Here is a 19,331-nt window from a genome sequence, read left to right as displayed (position 1 = left end):
GGAAGGAAGGAAGGAAGGAAGGAAGGAAGGAAGGAAGGCACTAGGTAAAAGCTCTGTGTTTTTTAAGGTTGGAGTAATTTAAATTGATCACACATCAGGTAGAGATGCCTGTAAAATTTACAATTCCAAACAAACATGGATAAAGTAGTTTGTAGTAAATCCATCTGGGAAATTAGCAATTAACCACTTGCCAGTCTATAAAGTCAGCTTAATATGGACTACAATAAGCAATTTTCCTTTTGAAAACTAAACCTAGATAGCCCCTAGAAAGGGCTGGTTTTCAGGACAATGTATTTATATTTTATAATAAATTTCAGTAATACTCTTTCTTTAGTTGAAACCTCCAGTGGCCTGCAAGTTTTCTGTAATATATTTCTGCCTTAACAACACTACTTGGGATTTAATTTGCATTTATTAATAATTTATTTTTCCCAAACCGTACCTGTAAATTTTAAGCTGGAGAAAGCAACAAAGGCACAGAATGGTTCATTAATAAAAGAAAAAACCCTGCTCTCTTCTGTGGACACAAAAAGACTGCTCTTCTCCTGCTGCCCACCCTGGCAAGGCTGCAGCACAGCCCAGTGTGGCAGCATGCTGTGAGCTAAACCCAGCTGAGAGGGTGAGACAGCAGCTTGCTATCCCCTGGAGAATAATGAATACTGTCCTGATAAATATATCCAGGCACAGGCTACTTTCTAAAAAACAGGGAAGAGGAATGCCATAAGAAAGGCTATTTTATTGTTGGTTTTAATATTTTTAATACCATGGTGCTCCAAGCAGGCTGCATTATCTCAGCAGGATCACCAGAAGACCTGATATCAACATCACTCTCGTATACTAAAAAGAATCAGAGTCAACTACACTCGCAGAAAAACAAAGCCAGGAAGCAAATAAAAAAGCAAATTCCAGTATATGATGCTACAGTTCCTGTGAGACCACCTGGCAAAGGAAAATGGAGAGTAAGGAATTCACCACTTCATCAAATACTCATTGCATATTCACATATGGGAAAGTGTCTTTAAAACAGATAGATCTTCAATGATACCAAACTATGTGGTATCAGAAATACTCCAGTGCTGGAAAGTGTTTGCCTCATCCCTCTTCATGATTATTCTTATTTGTTATGCTTGGCTGTATTGCTATCAGGTTTAAACCTTTTAGTACTGCTGAAGATGAGCCTAAAACAAGCTAAAGTGTCAGAGTTTTGAAGGCTTTTTCAAATCTTAACTCTGCTGGGCTGCTGCAATATTTTTCCAACTTACAGATTTAGAAATATCTGATACAGAGGTCCACAGGTATGATAAGCCAAAAGTCAATTCAGAGGAAAGGGGAATCCAGTGTGCAGCATCCTCACAGAGTTTCCTTTCTGGGGAATCCAGAGTGCAGCATCCTGACAGAGTTTCCTTTCTGGAATCCAGAGTGAAGCACCCTGGCAGAGTTTCCTTTCTGGGGATTCCACCAACCCCCCACTCTCCTTCTATATATTTGGGTTTTGTCACCTGGGCTTAGGTGGAAATCCATTTCAGGTACTGACTCTCAACCCAAAGCCCACAAACTTTCTTCCCACTCTGCACTAAGTACTTTGACCATGGTAACAAATTTGATACAAAAACTCCTAGAAAAAAACTTTAAAAACCTTTTAAATTTGAACGACTTTTTAGGCTACTTAATTAAAATTCAGTCCTTTCAGCAATGAGGTAAAATTAGTCTTCTCTACTCCTTGTAACTTGATTTTAGGCCCTTTTTCCAGTCTAATTCACTCGAAAGAGGATTGATTTGCACAACTCCAGTTTGATATCAGTACGTGCTTTACTTTCTAAAAATTAACATTAGATTTCTTTGTAGCTTTGTACATTAGCATACATTTCTTCTGTAAGTACAGCAGCCTTTTTCTTTTGAGTTAGAGGCACTGATACACACTGAGCTCAGTGTGTAAAAGCTTAAAATACAACATTTCTGCAGAGTGGAAAGGGAAGCTGGTTTTTTCACTTTGGTAGAAACTTCAGGTACCTATTATAAGGTGTCTACAGCTATAAATTTGACTTAGGAGCAGCTTGTTAAAACCAGAGAATTAGATTCTTTACTGTTTTTCAGTGGAAGAGAAAGATACACCAGTTCAGCTGCTGCCTGCTGCCTTCAGAAGCAATTCTGAAGATTCTTCCTAACAAACAAACCAGCAGCTTTCTCATGAGCTGCTTCAGCTGAAGGAGTTGAGGATTCCTCATCTGAACACAAAATCAGACAGGAAAGAGCTGCCCACTTCCTTCTCTTCTTAATCAGAAAGTCAGAGCAGTAAAATCCCAATCTGATGTTCTTACTTGGTTTTCCCTGGAACGACCCTCTTCATATTCTGCTGCACTGATATTAAAGGAAGCTTATATTGTTTATATTGCAGTCAACTAAAATATGACAAAAATCTAGATATCTTTCATTAGATTGTTCTGAAACTAAAACAATTCCTTTGATGAAGCTTTTTTGTTGGAGAAAAAACATTAAAAAGACTTCCAGTTCATATCCAGTAAAAGATAACCATTGGAGGAGAACTGAATAGCATGGGACTAATAAATTTAGTGTTTTCTAGTTCATTACTGTGTAACACAAACATGTTTTTAACAAGGCTACACTTTATTGGTTTTTCTAATGGCATTATTAATATTAAAAATTTCATAATAACAAGTATTACTGTCCCTATCAGACTGCCCCTACCTACCTTCAGATGCAGTAACTTTGATAGAACATGCTGGTCCCAGTACAGTAGAACTTTGACATGACACTTCAGCTTTTGGAAACTACTTTGTTGAATGAAGTGGGATTGAAATTCCAGATAGTCAAGTTCATTAAGAAATCCCTGCTGTTTTGCATAATTTTATTTCTTTTACAGCAAAAGGCATCTAGAATAAGTGTAGAACTTTTCATGAAGCCATGATAGGCTTGGAAGTCAGCAATGCCATCCTTATAGCACCACAGGCATATTACCAATTTTTCCTATTTCAAGCAAAACCATTAGAGATTAAATTAATAGTTCCATACCTGCTTTCTAAAAGCTGTAGGACAGACATACCTATCTACATACTCTTCTCATAACATTTCAAATATCCTTTTGTTCTTGAAACACTCTTGAAACAGCATTCAACAGGACCAAGGAATCTTATTAACTACTGAAGTGATAGTACAAAAATAGAAACAGATAAATTACTTCTTCTAATAAATTAACATGTAGTGCTACAATGAAATGCAGATATGAGACTGGAATCAGAGTCAAAAGACAAGTGTGGATTAAAGGTCTGTTAAGATTATTTGGTTATTATTTGATTATTTGTATTTGGTCCATCCACTCTGCAACTTCTGCCCCTCCACAGCTGCAATCTGCAGAGGTGCTTCATATGCACACAAACAAATGCATGCTCAGTCTCCTTCTGTAGTTTTCATGAAAGATTTTGGAAAGATGATGGAATAAGTGAAGAATTCTTTTCTTTGTGTACAGCACAGCTGATGTGTGTCTATAGGAAGCTCTGATTAAAATGGACAAATGGGACAGCAGCCACAGCAAGCACCTGGAATATTCTGTACATAAACCCTTGTCCTGAATGGGCAGAGCTTTGGCATTTGGCAAACTCTCCTTACAGGATGTTTTTCACAAACCTTTGTGCTATACTCACTGCTAGAACATTCTACATCAATATTAAACAACTATTTTATTTACAAAATATATTTCCAATTAAAATAATCTTAATAATTGTATTTTGTTTTGGGTTTTTTTTTTGTTTTTTTTATTTAAGAATGGGATAGACATTGAAAATAGATGTGAGAAGCCAATGTCCCATGTCCCTCACTCCCTTCTGCTTCCCTTGCCTTGAAAACAAAAAAAGTACTAAAAGCATTTCACAACTGAATGTATTTTTTTCATGGCATATGGGACCCCTAAAAGGGAGGGAAAGAAAACCATATAATTTTCCTCCTTCATTTTCCATGTAATGTAGATAGACACTAATTTATGTTTAAATGCTGCATCTACTGAGGAAGTATTTTATATCAAGGGAATGAAGAAAAAAAACAAAGACCTTACCTTTTCAAAGATTAAATCAGTTATATTAACGTAAATATTTCTGCCATATATTATAATGGGGCATAAACAAAATAAAGAGGACAGGCTCAAAAACCAGCAAAGCAGAACATATATCTACCCAGAGATATATCTGATATAATATCTGATATTGGAAGAATACAGCTCTAGACCAGGAGTGAAATTGATTGAGTGATGTTATCTGAAACCAGGATTAGCAAAAGGGGAAAGAAAATGAGGAAATATGGGGGAATGACCCATAGTATCTATCTTGTGGGTCACCAATCCCATCAATCATCTCTGCTGTGATTACACATTGCTGGAGAGAAATTGGGCTGAAATGTTAATGATCTCATGATTTACATTCTGCCAGAATCCTTTTACTTTCCTGTGCAGCCTCAGAAATAGTTCACAAGCTCCAGAGTTCAGAAAAGGCAGGATAAGGGGAATTCACAATCATATTTCATAACTCAGGTCGTTACTGTTTGTTCCTGTGGCAGTAGCAAAAGAGGATTTCTCTGCTGAGTACACCATAATAACTGCTAAAATGTTTCAAGGACTTCAGATATCTTGGGGTCATCATTTCAGTTCCTTTCAGAATATAAAATCTATCACAGTAGTAGTCAAGTTTTGGGGGATTGTTTATTTGGTTTTATTTGGGTTATTTTTAAGAGAAAAAAACAAAAAAAACCCCAACCCACCTAAAAAACCCCAAACCAAAATAAAAGTTGCCCTACAAGGAAAATTTTAAGTTTAGATAATCAAATAAAATTTCTAATCTATTTGATCTATCTGATCTATTTGATTAAAGGTTGCAAAACAGAAGAATGTTATTTTCCATTCTAGTTAAACAAGATATTCAGTTATTTCTAATTACCAGTTAACTCTTCCAGATGTTGAACTACCACCAGAACTGTTCAAATTTACCAGAAAAGCCTCCACCAGCACAGCTTCTCTCTGTCCTCCTTCACACTGAATTGTTTTGAAATGTGTCAACTGCCAAAATTTAATTTTAATTTTGGAAAACAAAACAAAACAAAAAAAAAAAACACAAAAAAACCCCCAACCAAACTAAAATATTCAAAATATCGGAATGTTTCCTTTTTCCTTGCTGAAAGGACTAAACTATTTATTATCATAACAATATGGTGGGATATGCTCCACATTCCAACACCCCATTTAGGAGACAATAGTTTTGCTGCTGAACAACAGGGGAAGCTTATTCACTGTGCTAATTAGAGGTACAGCTGCTTTGTGCAGTATATTTTATACCTGGAATAATTTTCCCTGAATATTTGAAAAAGGAACCCCCAGTAGTTTTTTCTTCCAAAAGTGTCATCTTGGGATACAGAGAAGCACCTTAGGAAGGAGAGCACAATAATGAGAAAGTGAGAAAGATGGATTGGAAAAAAGCATTGGAGAGACAGAACAAAGAAAAAGAGGGATGAGGAGCAGCACAGGGAATATCTCAAGAGGAAAAGCAACATGGGGGAAACTGCAGCACAAAATGTATAAAAGAGAAGGAGAGAACAAAGAATAGAACATACTGAGGAATTAAGACTGAATTAAATTAAGACTGAATTAAAATACAGAATGATGAGGAAAGAAGAGAACATCTACATCCAGAGAATGGAAAAGGGCAAAAAATAAGCTAGGTAGGAGGGGAAAATCTAAGACATTTTATAAGTTCTTCCTTCTACTTTTCCTCTCATGGGATGGGAACATAATTGTCTTAGAACTCCTGAAAGCCCAACAAAATCTGTACCCCTCACCAACACTGAAGAATCTCTATTAAATGCATTCTAATGAATTTTAATATCTTCTAAAAATTAACAAATTTCTTCTTATATCTCATAATTGTCTCAGGCCAGCAGCTGGTCAAGAATAATTTCCCACAGATGCTGAAAGTATCCCCATTTAACTCCTTCCTTCTACCCCTTTTCTCCTCCAGTGCAACAAATCAAGCCACTGAATAAAATGAACACTGAAAAAAAAAATGTTCCACATTTGGAGAGAAGTCCCTCAGAGGCTCTTTACCATGAGGGAAAATGTAATGAACAAGGTTTTTGTGTCCAGCAGGGAGGAAGTCACAAAGTGTGTGTCTTTGCCATTTCTTGAAAAAAAGGCAGAAAATACACTTGAGACATTTTAGATGCCTCTAATACCTCATGTAAAAATATATAAATAAAGACCTATTTGTTAATTTTGATCAAATTCAGATTGTCAGCCCCAGGCTTGGTTAATGATGAAAGTCTAAAAAATGCTGAGATGCTTTTGATACATTTTAATAAATACCAAAACAAATAAATTAGTAGAAGTTATTTTGGAAGTCAGATTTCTGTTGAAGCAAGGAAAACAAAAAACAAAAAAACAGTCAAACAAAGCAAACAAAACAAAACAAACCAAAAAACCTCCCAAAACCCCACAAAATAATAATAATAAAATATAAAAGCAAAAACAAAACAAAAGCAGCCAATCTAAAGGCATATACAAGAATTAATCACCTGCTTTTCCTAGAAACAAAATTTGCCCTGCTAAAAATACTCTTTTTACATTGATTAATCAACATTTGCCAACAGAACTGTGCAGTAAAAAAATAAATAGAAATGATGGCAAGGCATTTATACATTCCCAATGTGTCTGTAATTACCTAAGTGTTCATAATTTTCCTTCTTATAATTTCACACATATTATTCTGAATATTCCTGTGATATCTTAATTTAACTTCCACTCCTTGTTCAGTGGATTGGTAAATGCATACAACTCTGTATACAAAGCAGAGACACCACTTTCCATGTACATACAAAATGCTTGCAGGCTTCTGAAAGCATATACAAGAAATGGCAAAATTCAGAGTTACTGTCCTTTTGCCTTTACTTAAGAGCAGTTTTATTAATTAAAAATCAGATATCCTCAAATAACTAGTGCTCAACATAGCTAGCAGTAGCATTTGGAACATGGAAGAAGTGGGTGTAAATTGCTATTAGATCACTTCATAGTTGTTTACATACAAAAAAATGACAGCATGAGACAAGACTGTATTAATCACTGTCTTTTAAATTAGGATTTATTATCCTTTTAATTCACCTGGGAAAGAACACATTTTAAGTTTAACTGACTTGTTATTAGACAAATCAATAGTCTTTTGTTTTCCCCCTCATTTTCCTTTTAACTTGAATACACAAGCACTTGTCAAATACTGAAATGCCATAATAGAAGCAGCCCAGCAAAAATGCTGCAGAAGGTCTTGGAAAACATGCCAATAAATATGTCTGTACTGAGGAAATGCATTTGGCCAAGCCTTTAGGTAGCTAATTATTTGCATTAGGTGGATTGCTCTGTGAGAGCTGGAGTGTTGATTCTGCAGGACTGAGATGCTTTGTGAAACAGGAGCAGGAGTAACCTGGTTTTGATGTTGTTAACTTACATCCACCTACTGCAAACCACGCAGATCTGGCTAATGAAAAAGATGATCAATGACCACTGAGTGGAAAAAATTCTCTCTCATACCCCCACAAAACTGTAAGTGGAATTATAATTCTTGGTATAAAGTGAAGGTGTCAATCACATCAGCACATAACTTTTGAAAGGAAATGAGTCACCAAGCAGGAAAATCTACTGAAATGGATAATTAATGGAAGGCTCTTGAAGGGTTTGATCACTGCTGGTTGCAGCCTGTGCCTTACTGTGCAGGCAGTTTCTCCCCAGGAATGTGGAGCAGAAAGGGAAGAAAGGGAACAAAGGGAAGCATGAGGTCAGGAGATCTGATTTAAACTGAATCTTCAGAAAAGACATGGAGATAGATGACTAATTGCTGGGTATCAACAAAACACAATGCCACTGATCTGTTTTCTCAAGGGAAAAGAGCCCTGATGGCTGTGTGGGGAACAGAAACCTTTGCACCAAGGACCCCTGAGCAGCCATGGTGAGGCAGGTGCTGTACACAGACAGAAATGTGTGACGGACAGATTCCCATAATCTGCACATCAGTGTAGGATGCTCCCACGACCATAAACAAAATTGTTTTAACAGTGATTTATCATAAAAGAAATAGATGTAATGCTTATGGCATTAACTGTGGTTGCCAGATAAGCCAAGCTGAAAGAAAAAGAAAAAAAGCTGATTTCTGTACACCTTGTGCAGACGTCTAGGATTTTATGCAATGGTGCCTATTCTGCCCAAGGTCGTGGTACAACTAAAATGTATTAACACATCATTTGATAAAATGCATAACAAGAAGCAAATGTTCACTGGACTGGAATACATTAGACTTCACAAAATATCTCTTTCAGTTTACCCATAACAAAGATTAAATACCGATTTAGTGGTACATTATTTAAAGTTATTCCAGTGTCTTACACAAACCAGATGCAGTTGTTAACTTACTACAAACTTGTCACAATGTCAATTGAAATAGAACTTTGCTGCAAAGGGTAGCCTCTTATTTAAGTATTTACAATGAATACAAACACAAAAATTTGCATTTTATGTCAGTACAACCCATGAATTCACAAGTCACAAGCAAGGCAATGCAAAGACTGTTAAAGACAGGAGTCACTCAGTTAAATATTCTTTTTTTCTTTTTTTTTCCCTCTGAATATTTGTTTTCTTAGTGATCAAGCAAGTTCATGGAGGTGGTGGCAGGGATTTCTCTCCCTGCCTGCCTGTGGCAGCAGTCAGCAGGGAGGAGTGACTAATCTGCTCTTAGGCAGCATAGCAGGTATTATGAAAAAAGATTCTGTAAGCAATGAGAAACTGCTGAGCACTTGACTCTTTTGTGCTTTCATTTGAAATATGCAACCTGGGCTGAATTCTGTAAACCCTGTATTCACTCCTTGCAATGAATGCATATTAGGAATGGATTCAGAGCTCAGAAATGAGTTCAGTGTCTCTCAGTACCTGTTTACCCATGCTCACTAAGGAATACAGAGATGCACTGTCATCTTTCTGTAAGGAATAAGAACTCCTCCATCTGAAAATCTTATATTGCTAAAAAGCAGCTTGGGGAATCATCCTTTTGTAATTGTTCTCACAACTCTCTAAGGGATAAAAATTATCCAGTACATAAGTTTTCAGAAACATTTTAAAAACTGCTAAAACATTTTCTGCAAAATTTTGAATTGGACAAACCATTGGACATTGAAGACATACATAGCAAACAAATTAACAGATGAGCCTGAAATGAACGGGTTCAAATATTCTGTGGAATTAGATGACTGCTAACCATGATTCTTTTTCATGACACCATATTCAGTGAAATTACTTGTAAAATAATTATTTTTACCTTTATCTTTCTTGAAGTGCTTGTGTGACAATTTCCTAACGACGGTTCCAGCTATTACCCTTCAAAGAGCTTTTACTTGATTATGCTGACATAAAGGTAAGCTGGTAGTGATTTCCCCTCTGCCAGGACTTTAATCAGGATGGGCAGCAAGTGGAGCAAATCCGTGTGAGCTCATTCCATCTACCCCTTTAACTCCAGGGAGTGCTGGGATATTCCCCTTTCTCACTCTGGTCAGGGGAGATCACCAGTGAATGGAAGTGCTTGGTGCAAAAATGAGGCTCAAAAAAAGATTCTCTTCCACTCAGTGGTTTACATGAAAACACTGGCCCTCCTTTGGTCTTTTTATACAATACCAAATAATAAAAGCTTTGGTTTAGGCCCGTGGCTGAGTAAAAGTGGTTTTGTGTTAATGAAGTGTCTGAATCAAACACCCAGTGGTGATCCTGGGTCGTCCCTGGGAAATATTTCATTGTTCTGTCTACCAAGTGCTGACTGTCTGCTGTTCAGTCCTTCCACTTCAAGACAGCTAAGCTACAAACATGACAACTTAGGAAATTCTGCACAGGCACAGATGTTAATTTGAGACAAACTTCATTGCTGCATTTGAGGTAAAGGAGCACACAGATAATGGCTAAAAAAACAAACAAACAAAAAACCCATGAAGGTTCTTGATCCCACAGAACACAGCTCAGTAACAGTCCATAAGGTCAGATGGAATGCTCTTCTGTTGCTCAACAAAAATCTGAGGAAGCAGCCTGCCCTTATTTTTGTTTCAGTTTTGGAGAATGCAGCAGATAGAGCTTTCCCATGTGTCAGCCTCCCAGATACATCTCCTGAGTTACACTATTCAATTAAAAACTGAGAAGAGCAGTAATCTTTAAGTATTCTTATATATATGTATATATATATGTAAATAATTATGGTATGAGGTTTCTACTGAAGTAAGACTTAACCATGCCAGCCATCTACTCATTCTATTAGTAGCTTTTACATCTAATAAAAGTGGTAACAGTTTTATTAGATTTATTGTAGGTAAGCAATAACTGATGGACTGAACCTAAAGTTTTGTCCTTGAACTCAGTTCACAGCACAATGTAATGAAGAAAAAATTATAACAAAAGGATTTAAAAACTAAATCAAATCAATTATTGTAATTTTATACTGCAAATACTTGGTTAAGCCTTCTTGCTGTCTTTCATATCTCCCTCCTCCTATAACTCTTTCCAAGTACTTTGTTAGTGTATATCATTCTGTTGCTAAAAGGACATTTTGTTACTAAAAACAACAATTTGAAAAATAATTAACACTTTATTTTTTGTTACCTACATGATTCCCTTTACATTTCAACCCACTGTTCCTAAGGTGCAGCTGTAAATACTGCCAAAGTTTGTGAAAGAAATTAAAAAAAAAAAAAAAGGGAGCAAGTTTAGGTGATGCATGGCACAGAAATCAACCTTATAAATCCTTTAATTTTACTCCTTGCTATAAAACAACAGTGCTAGTAATATTTCCTGAATCATTTAGCTTCTATTGTAACATAACTTGCAGACTAAAACAACGATCCTAAAAATATTATGTGATTTCTCTTTCTTCTCTATTGTATTCAATGGTACTGCATCATGCTACAGAATAATTTTAATAATCTTATGCTTTTTGAGTTAATTTTTAAACCACTTATTTCTATTTCTAAATGACGAGCATAGTGAGGCAGGCTACAAACAGCAGTAAAGACAGCTCCAGGTGAAGCCCAAGTAGCACAGGGGTGATGTGCAGTAGTAGATCTTTCAGGGCACAGCAGGATTAGAGTGACAGAAATCCAGAATCAACAGGAAAGATCCTAACTGACACAGGATTACTGCCTCAGTTGGAGAAGGCTTGTTTACTGGTTTAACTGCTGGATGTATAATTTCTATAATTAGAGTCTGATCAGCTAAGCAACATTGCAATGCAGCTGCAACGCCCTAAAGAAATTTTAGACAGGCTATTAAAGAATGATTTATGAAGCAGGCTTTTGTTCAACCAAGTGATTAGAATTTAATAGTGTTGCCTACTAAGTGTTGAACTGGACATAACCAAGCTAAGGAACAATAAATAAGCTGGAAGAAAAAATAAAAAAAGAGAAAAGCATTTCAATATTTTCTGTGCCACAGCAGTAAAAAGCAGCATCATGTTGAAGCAACAAAAAAAATTTTAGTCTTCAATTTTAGGCAATATCTGACCTAAAATATTGTCCTGAAATGCTGATAGACTTTTTTTTTTATTATTTGAAAAAAACTAAGAGCTTCAGAATGCTACCTAGGAAAAACTCATCTTGGTTTCTGTGAATTGAGAAAAGCAGCCAAAAAAAAAAAAAAAAAAAAAAGGAAATACTTCAAATGTGTAAGGGGACTTTCTTTTAAAAATTATTTTTGGAAAAAACAAAGACAAGGGAAACAGGAAAAATATTTAAGGCATCTTAGAATTGGTGGTAACTTTTTTCCTCCCTAAGCAAACTTTCTTACTTAAGCAGCATCCTGTCAATTGTCAGACAAGTCCAAGACCTGATTCCCATTAACTTTAATGAGAGTCAGATTGTTTCTGCAGGTTACTTGACCATTAATACACATTTCTGTTTGGAAGAAAACTGTCTTATTCATCCAGTCCCTCATAACAATGAATGACAGGAAGCTCAATTAGTGCATTTCTGATGGTACTGTTTCAAAACAACTTTGCACTTAACAAAACAGAAATTATTTGTATGGAAGGAAAATAAACTTAACAGAAAGAGGCCCTGCTCACTAACAGATGGATTTCAAGTACAGATCTTAGTTCAAAAACAACGGGCACAATTGCAAATTAACACCTACAACACCCACTTGCAGCATTATGGGATGTTTTCAGAGAGCTGGGTGTGCAGGCAATTAATCAGCAATATGACAAGAAACAGAGCAACCACTGAGGTTTGTGGAGAAGCTTTGGGAACAGTCTCACAATCCCACCAAGCAGCTCTTTACAAGTACAGGCAGGTACCTGGATCATTCCAACATTCATAGTACAATAAATTTCCTGGAGTGCCAGCAAAATAAAGCAAAAAAACCCCAAAACCCAAACCATCAACAAAAACAAATCAACCAACTAACAACAACCAACCAAAAAAAAACCTCCAAAAGATACACACAACAATTAGGCAATGTTGGGAAATCCAGATGATAATTAGGGAAAAGTTGTCTTTACAATTTTTTGAGACTACTACACCATTTCCTGCTCTCATAATTCTCCCATTTCTTTTGCAAGACAAAGGATTGAACATGATTAGCCAAGCTAGGCTAAGAAAATCATTCTGCACTTCAAAAAATTGCTTGAAAATGGGTGCAAGGGGAGGAAAGAGAAGCTGGCAATATTTGTGCAGACAGAGATCAATGAAGAATGACATTTGTGATGCAAAGATTCATGAACACTGCACAAGAAAACAGAAGGTTGATAAGATGACCTTGATGGATGTGTTGGACAGAATGGGAGCCATAAAGAGCAATTTGAGAGAAACAGAGAGGGATGATGTTTTTGAGAAAGTCGAAGTTGTAAAAAAGGGATCAGTATCCAAACTGAAGACAAAAGAGCATCTGAACAAAAAGAGTTTTAGAATAAACAGTTGTGATGGTTGGACATGCTGGGGCTCAAGGAAAAGGAAGGAGGAATGCTGGTTTGAAACCTTTAGAGCTGTTAAGATAATTTGATTGATGAAAGAAAACAAGGCCCAGTTTCAAGAATGCCTCTGGAAAATACAGCTGAGGAAACTGGAGAAGTGTAGGGAATCAAACAGAAACCAGGACAGAAACACAAGCCAGATAAAACACTGTTTAGTATCTGTAATACACCAGTAAGCAAACACCAGATTCATGTTTCTCCATGCCTAAGGCAGGCTGCTGTCCCAAAGGGCTGAGCCCAAGCTGTCAGCTCCTGAGGAAACACAGTGGGATACAACTGAAGGATAATCCTCTGTCAGTTGTTTGATGCTCAGACCATCTTGTATTTTACATCCAGAACTTTTCTAGGAAGAAATGTACAACACAGTGCTCAAAGTATGGCAGGTTCTCTGTAGGGAAGAAGGAATTCTATATTCAGGTAACTAAACTTGACAATAACACAGAAGGAAATTAATAAAGTCTTTTTTAAGAGTGGTAATGACTTAACATGCTGTGATTCCAGTGTGCAGATGAAAAATATTGTTAACAACCTTCAGGGAACCTACAGCTGGATGAACCTTCCTAGAACCCTTCCATGAACTCTCTTTTAGAAGCTGGAATTAACTGTTGACTTCATAGATAGCAATATAATTTTTAACCCAGGACCACTGCATGTTAAATATAACCATGTAACTTATTATTTCCTGTCTTTTTTATTTCATCAGCATCAAATGAAATACAATTACTCCTCTTCTGGGAGCCTCTGAATATCTCTTAACATAAATTAAATTATTCATTTACATAAAACTCAACAATATCAACTAAAATGGGACACTGTGCTTATGCACAGTAATTCTAATCTAGGTACATTAACTAAGGGAATATTTACTGGCACAGTCATCTGACACACAAATCTTTGCTGTAGTCACAGGAATTAGGAGATGATAGATGCCTCAGATCTGCTTGAGTGGCTACTTATTCTACTGTAAGATGCTCCTCTATCAGATAGGGATGATAAGGAAAGCAAGATAACAATGAGCACTTCTTCTGTAAAGCTTCTTTGAAAACATTAAACTGACTTTTCATGATTCTGTTGTTTCCCAGGTCTAAGTGGGAAACAGAGCCTCAGTTGAAGGATGGCTTTCATTTATAATTTTCTTGGTGACCATTTCTAGTGCAAGAAAAATCTCCATATAGAGCCTCAAATCTATGGGCAAACAGCAAAATGAAATAAAGGACCTGCTTTTGTTCAAAAACATGAAGTAAAACCACGTTGAGTTGCATTTATAGAGATAAGGACTGCAGGCTTCTCTGTAAATCATGTGAAATAGACTGCATTAAAACCTCTTGGTCTACATTCTATTTTAAACAATAGGCCATAAAAAGCCCACAATTTTTATTTTGAAATGTCTTAATTTTCTGAAACAAAAAGATGGAATAGAATAAAATTCAAATAATGAAAGATTTTATGTACAATATAAACAGAGCAGATTATTTTTCTTCTCTGTTTGGAGGAGAAAATTTGGAAGGAACAGTACTCTGCAAACCTTTCAGGAGTAGCTGAGATGGGCAGCATTAAGTTTGTTTTCTGGTGTTGCTGCAGCAGTCTTTGAACATTCCCAGCAGTGCCATGACAGGGCCAGAGAGAGAATTTTTAATGACTGTACAACCAGTAATGTTTTGCATGATCTACATCCTAATTGCTCCTGTTCCCAAAGAACAGAACATCAAGTTTTACAATACACAGCTGGGGACTAAAGACTCTCTTTAGAAAACTTATGAAGTAAATATAGGACAACAAGGACTTTGAAACTCATTCATACAATTGCCTTTCACAGTAACACTTCTGCTTCAGTTGCAAGAATACTCATTTACAGAACTGAATTGGTATGTTTCCCTTTGCACTATCTTTCCCTTAGTTAAAGACTTTGTCTCAAAAATCTTGGAGTTTTATACTGCTTCCTGTTGCATGTGATAATCCTGACATAACAAAATCTCTCTTGTGGCTTTCACTGAGTTTCAATAAAGTCAGTTAACATTAATGCAGTTTCTCCTGTTCCGGGTTGGAATGTTATTATTTTTAGACTACTTTGTCAAATCTTTTTAGATAGATAATATAAATTTATGTCTTTGTTGCATCTATATACAGCCTTATTTGGGCTGCATTAAGTCCGTCAAAGTCAAATCTTGCTTTGTTTATGAGATTATTGGCATTGATTTCAGAAGCTCGAGACAGAAAAATACCTGCACTTAATGGAACAATTGTACCAGTCCCACTCTGTCCACAGAGGATGTATCCATTGTAAAGACATCTTCCCTCATTCCCACACCCTGTTTTCCCCTTCTCCCCATTTCAGTAACTGAATTAGCTGTGCTGTTCCTCAGATAAATGCTTGTTTTTCAAAAAACTACTTAGTCTCTAACCCTTCCTCAAGGCTGATTTTATCTTTCTTTTTTCCCTAATTTGTCTCAAGATGAACTTTACCTGACCTCACATCTACAGTGATTGAAGCCTTTATAAACTGAGTATGATGTCTAATTTTGCCTTATTTCAAAGGGTTCATTCCTGCAAAAGATACTTAAGTTTAAGTTACAAGCCTCTTAACTTCCAGCCAGTAGCTTGTTGGATGTGACTCTGAATGCCTGCTGGGATGCAAGAGCAAGCAGCAGCTGAGATGCAATATCCTCAGAACAAATAAACTCTGTATTGTGTCCATAATCCTGGAGAACTGGGAGTGAGCACCGTGCAGCCCTCTGCACCTTTGTGCAGATGCAACTACCCAGAAGGGTGTAAAAAGCTTGGTCTTCCCACCAAAGTCTAAACCCCCCTCTATTACCCACTCAAAGCTTCAGAAGCAGTGGAGCAAGAGGAGCCAGAATGCTACACAGGCAGGAAACAGGAGGGATTGAGAATATTGACATCCCCAATCATGCCAAGAATCTAGAAATAGCCAGGATGTATTTTTAGCTGACCATCCAAAGTGACTCACCAAAACATCATCCCCAACATTTGTTTTTCATTTTAAAGCGGCGCTTTGAATTGGAAAACATCTATAATTGATTTAAGAACAACTTATTTGAATTCTACGTAGTCTATTTCCTGTTATTAGCAAGACCAAAAAACCCTAAAAAATATGAAAAATAAAATTAAAATTTTGTTTTGATGGAGTAGTCTATCTGATGAAAAGAAAGGGATTTTTCTTGATAATTCTTGAACACTCCTGGAAGACAGTATCCTACCCATTTGAAGTTTTGGATAATTTCCTTTAAAATTTGTTTTTTTGCTTTGTGGTTTTTTTTCCCTCCACGATCTTTTATTAGCTATTTTATGTTATGTGTCTTTGAAGATATCTCAAATCATGAACTGAAAAGAAAAATGTGCTCATAATGCCAAAGGACAAACAAATGACTACATCATTTATCACATTTTCATTAACAGGGACATGTAATCATCTGGAAGTTTATTGCAGGAACACTGAGAGGTCCACAAAAGGTAATGAACTAATCCTGACTTTTCTGGAATGTAAAAACTTTGATCTAGAATAGAAGGCACACAGCATCTGCCTCTCTAAAAGATAGTGGCAGTCATTCAATGAATAGTGCCAGATTCCACTGCCTTAGCAGAAGAAAACAGTGAAAATAAGACAGGGAAAAGCAGGGAGGAGATGTTGCAGCACATATTCTATTTTATTCAGTTTACTGTTATAATGGTTTGTTCCCATGTCCCCACATGTTTTCCCCCACTTGGTTCATTCGCAAGTTGTATCCCCTCCTGAAACTACCTTATTTGGCATTCCCTGCCCCTTTCTGTCATTTTAACTCCACCCCTTGTTCCAGCACCTTCCCTGTCCATCATTGTAACCCCGCCCCTTGTTCCAGCACCTTCCCTGTCCATCATTGTAACCCCACCCCTTGTTCCAGCATCTTCCTTGTCCATTATTGTAATCCTGCCCCTTGTTCCAGCATCTTCCTTGTCCATCATTGTAACCCCACCCCTTGTTCCAGCATCTTCCTTGTCCATCATTGTAACCCCACCCCTTGTTCCAGCACCTTCCCTGTCCATCATTGTAACCCCACCCCTTGTTCCAGCATCTTCCCTGTCCATCATTGTAACCCCACCCCTTGTTCCAGCACCTTCCCTGTCCATCATTGTAACCCCACCCCTTGTTCCAGCCCCTTCCCTGTCCATCATTGTAACTCCACCCCTTGTTCCAGCACCTTCCTTGTCAGTCTCACCCTGGGCCAATCCCTAGTTGTTCCACCCCTTTGGAAATCCCCTAATACTCGATGCCCCATTGGCCCTTGTGTCCCTTTCTCCTCCTCCTGCTTCTCTCATTGTTTGTAACCCTGTAAGACCCTGCCCTCTGCTCCTCCCCTAAGAACCTTTCATGGGTCAATTGTTTGTACCCACCCCCTGATCTCCCCCATATTTAACCCCGAGCGTAGCAGTGCTGGGGGCTCTTTGTCTCTGAACTCTCCATGTTCAAGAGATAGTTTGGAACCTCAGAAGCAGAGAGCCTCTCTCTTTACCCAATCCTCGACATAGGCCACACTGAAGAGCGACTAGCTCTTCTTCCTCCAAGAAATCTCACCCTGGGGCAGTTCCCCACACCTGGCACGGCGCTGGTGTGCCTTCCGTGTCAAGGAGATTCCCTCAGAATGTGCTGAACAACACGGTACGGAAAAAAATAATTAGGAGAATGAGGTCACTGAGAAGAACTGGCCAACATCACAAAGTGCACAAAGCTGGGTAAAACCATTTGCACAACCTCACAAATGTACCTGCTCTGCATTCTATTTGGAACTTAATATTCTAGAGATGCCTGTCTCAATACTACACCATTTCACAGAGCAAACCTGTGTATACAACCTGTAGATAAACATGCTTCCTTTATTTTGTGATAAAGCCTATGATAAAGCCTACATTACCTGAAAGAGGAATCCAGTTAAGGAAGTTAAGGATGTCCATTTAAAAATTTTTAAAATAGTCTTGCACAGGAAAAAAAATGCAATTCCCATTTCTACTTCCTGCTGGAATCTCTTTCAACAGATGAAAAGGAGAACTGTGCATATTCCTTGGGTGGGTTCTAATTCAGTTACATAACCTAATTAGTTTTCTCAGCAATATACTCTCTGAAATACTGAAACAAGGTTTTAAGCAATATTTCACAAGGATCTAGATTTAATATGCATTAGCTGAACCAAATTAATTTACTCTTAAGTGTAAAATAACAAACTCCAGTGTAAAATAATTAATCCCGTACTTATCTTAAAATATGGAAATTATTTATCCAGGATTTAACAGTGCAGTAATTCCACGCTAATAAAATACACAGAAACTTGCTTGCTTTAACTATAATTTTAAATGCCAATTAAAGATGGTATTTAGCAACATCAGAACATCCATCCAAAATAATACGCATTTATAATAAAACTAATCACTAAAAAATACAAGGAAATAAAACAGACTACCATATTGAAAACTCCAGTATCATACTCTGTTTTGTTTAGAAATATTATTTTAGCAGAAGTTACCACTTTTCAAATAGGATTACAGCAGCAACACTTAGTTTGAGACTTACCTTAGCTCATAAGCCTTTTGCTGAATCAAATGTTTTGTTTCCATGGAACAGTCCTACTTATGGATTCCCATTTCTGAGTCTGCCACCTTGAAGGTTCTAAGAAGGTTCTTGACTAACACGACATTTAACACAAAGAAGAGCTAATTTACAAAATAATTATCCATTCCATTTTGAAGGGTTCCACTCATGTCCTCACTAAATATAAATCATCTTCTACAAACTTTTCTTCTTTAAGCTCATAAAAACAGACTTGTTCAAGGTAGTTTGGCACAAAGAATGTTAAATAAGATATTTTTATAGGAACATTTTTCATCTTATGAAGTATAAACATACAGTGCAAAACTGGCAAGAACTGTTTCTTTTTTAACTGAAAGAAAAAAAAACCAAAATCCAATTTCTTCAGTTCCTAGCTCAGCTTTCCAGAATCAGAGGATGATTGTAGTTTCTCAAGGTTGTGGCATCTTTTTTATAACAAAACCAAGGTGCCACTAATGTTGCCGGTGTGGGTTGGCTTCACAAATCAGAAGCATTTCAAACTGGAACACACAATGCATTAATGGGAAAGTTGATTATTTGTAAATCAAAGACAATTGCTTTCAACGAATATCCACGAGAATGACAGTATTAATGGAACTTCAAGAGACAAGAAGGGTTTTGTGTTGACCCAGCTTCAGAATTTGTTCAACCTGACATGAGCTCCAAGTACCAAGTGACTGGCATGATCTAGGCTGGTCAGCAGC

Source organism: Erithacus rubecula (assembly GCF_903797595.1).
Source record: "Erithacus rubecula genome assembly, chromosome: 15".
In the NCBI taxonomy this organism is placed as follows: domain Eukaryota; kingdom Metazoa; phylum Chordata; class Aves; order Passeriformes; family Muscicapidae; genus Erithacus; species Erithacus rubecula.
Note: the sequence above shows the minus strand (reverse complement) of the source record.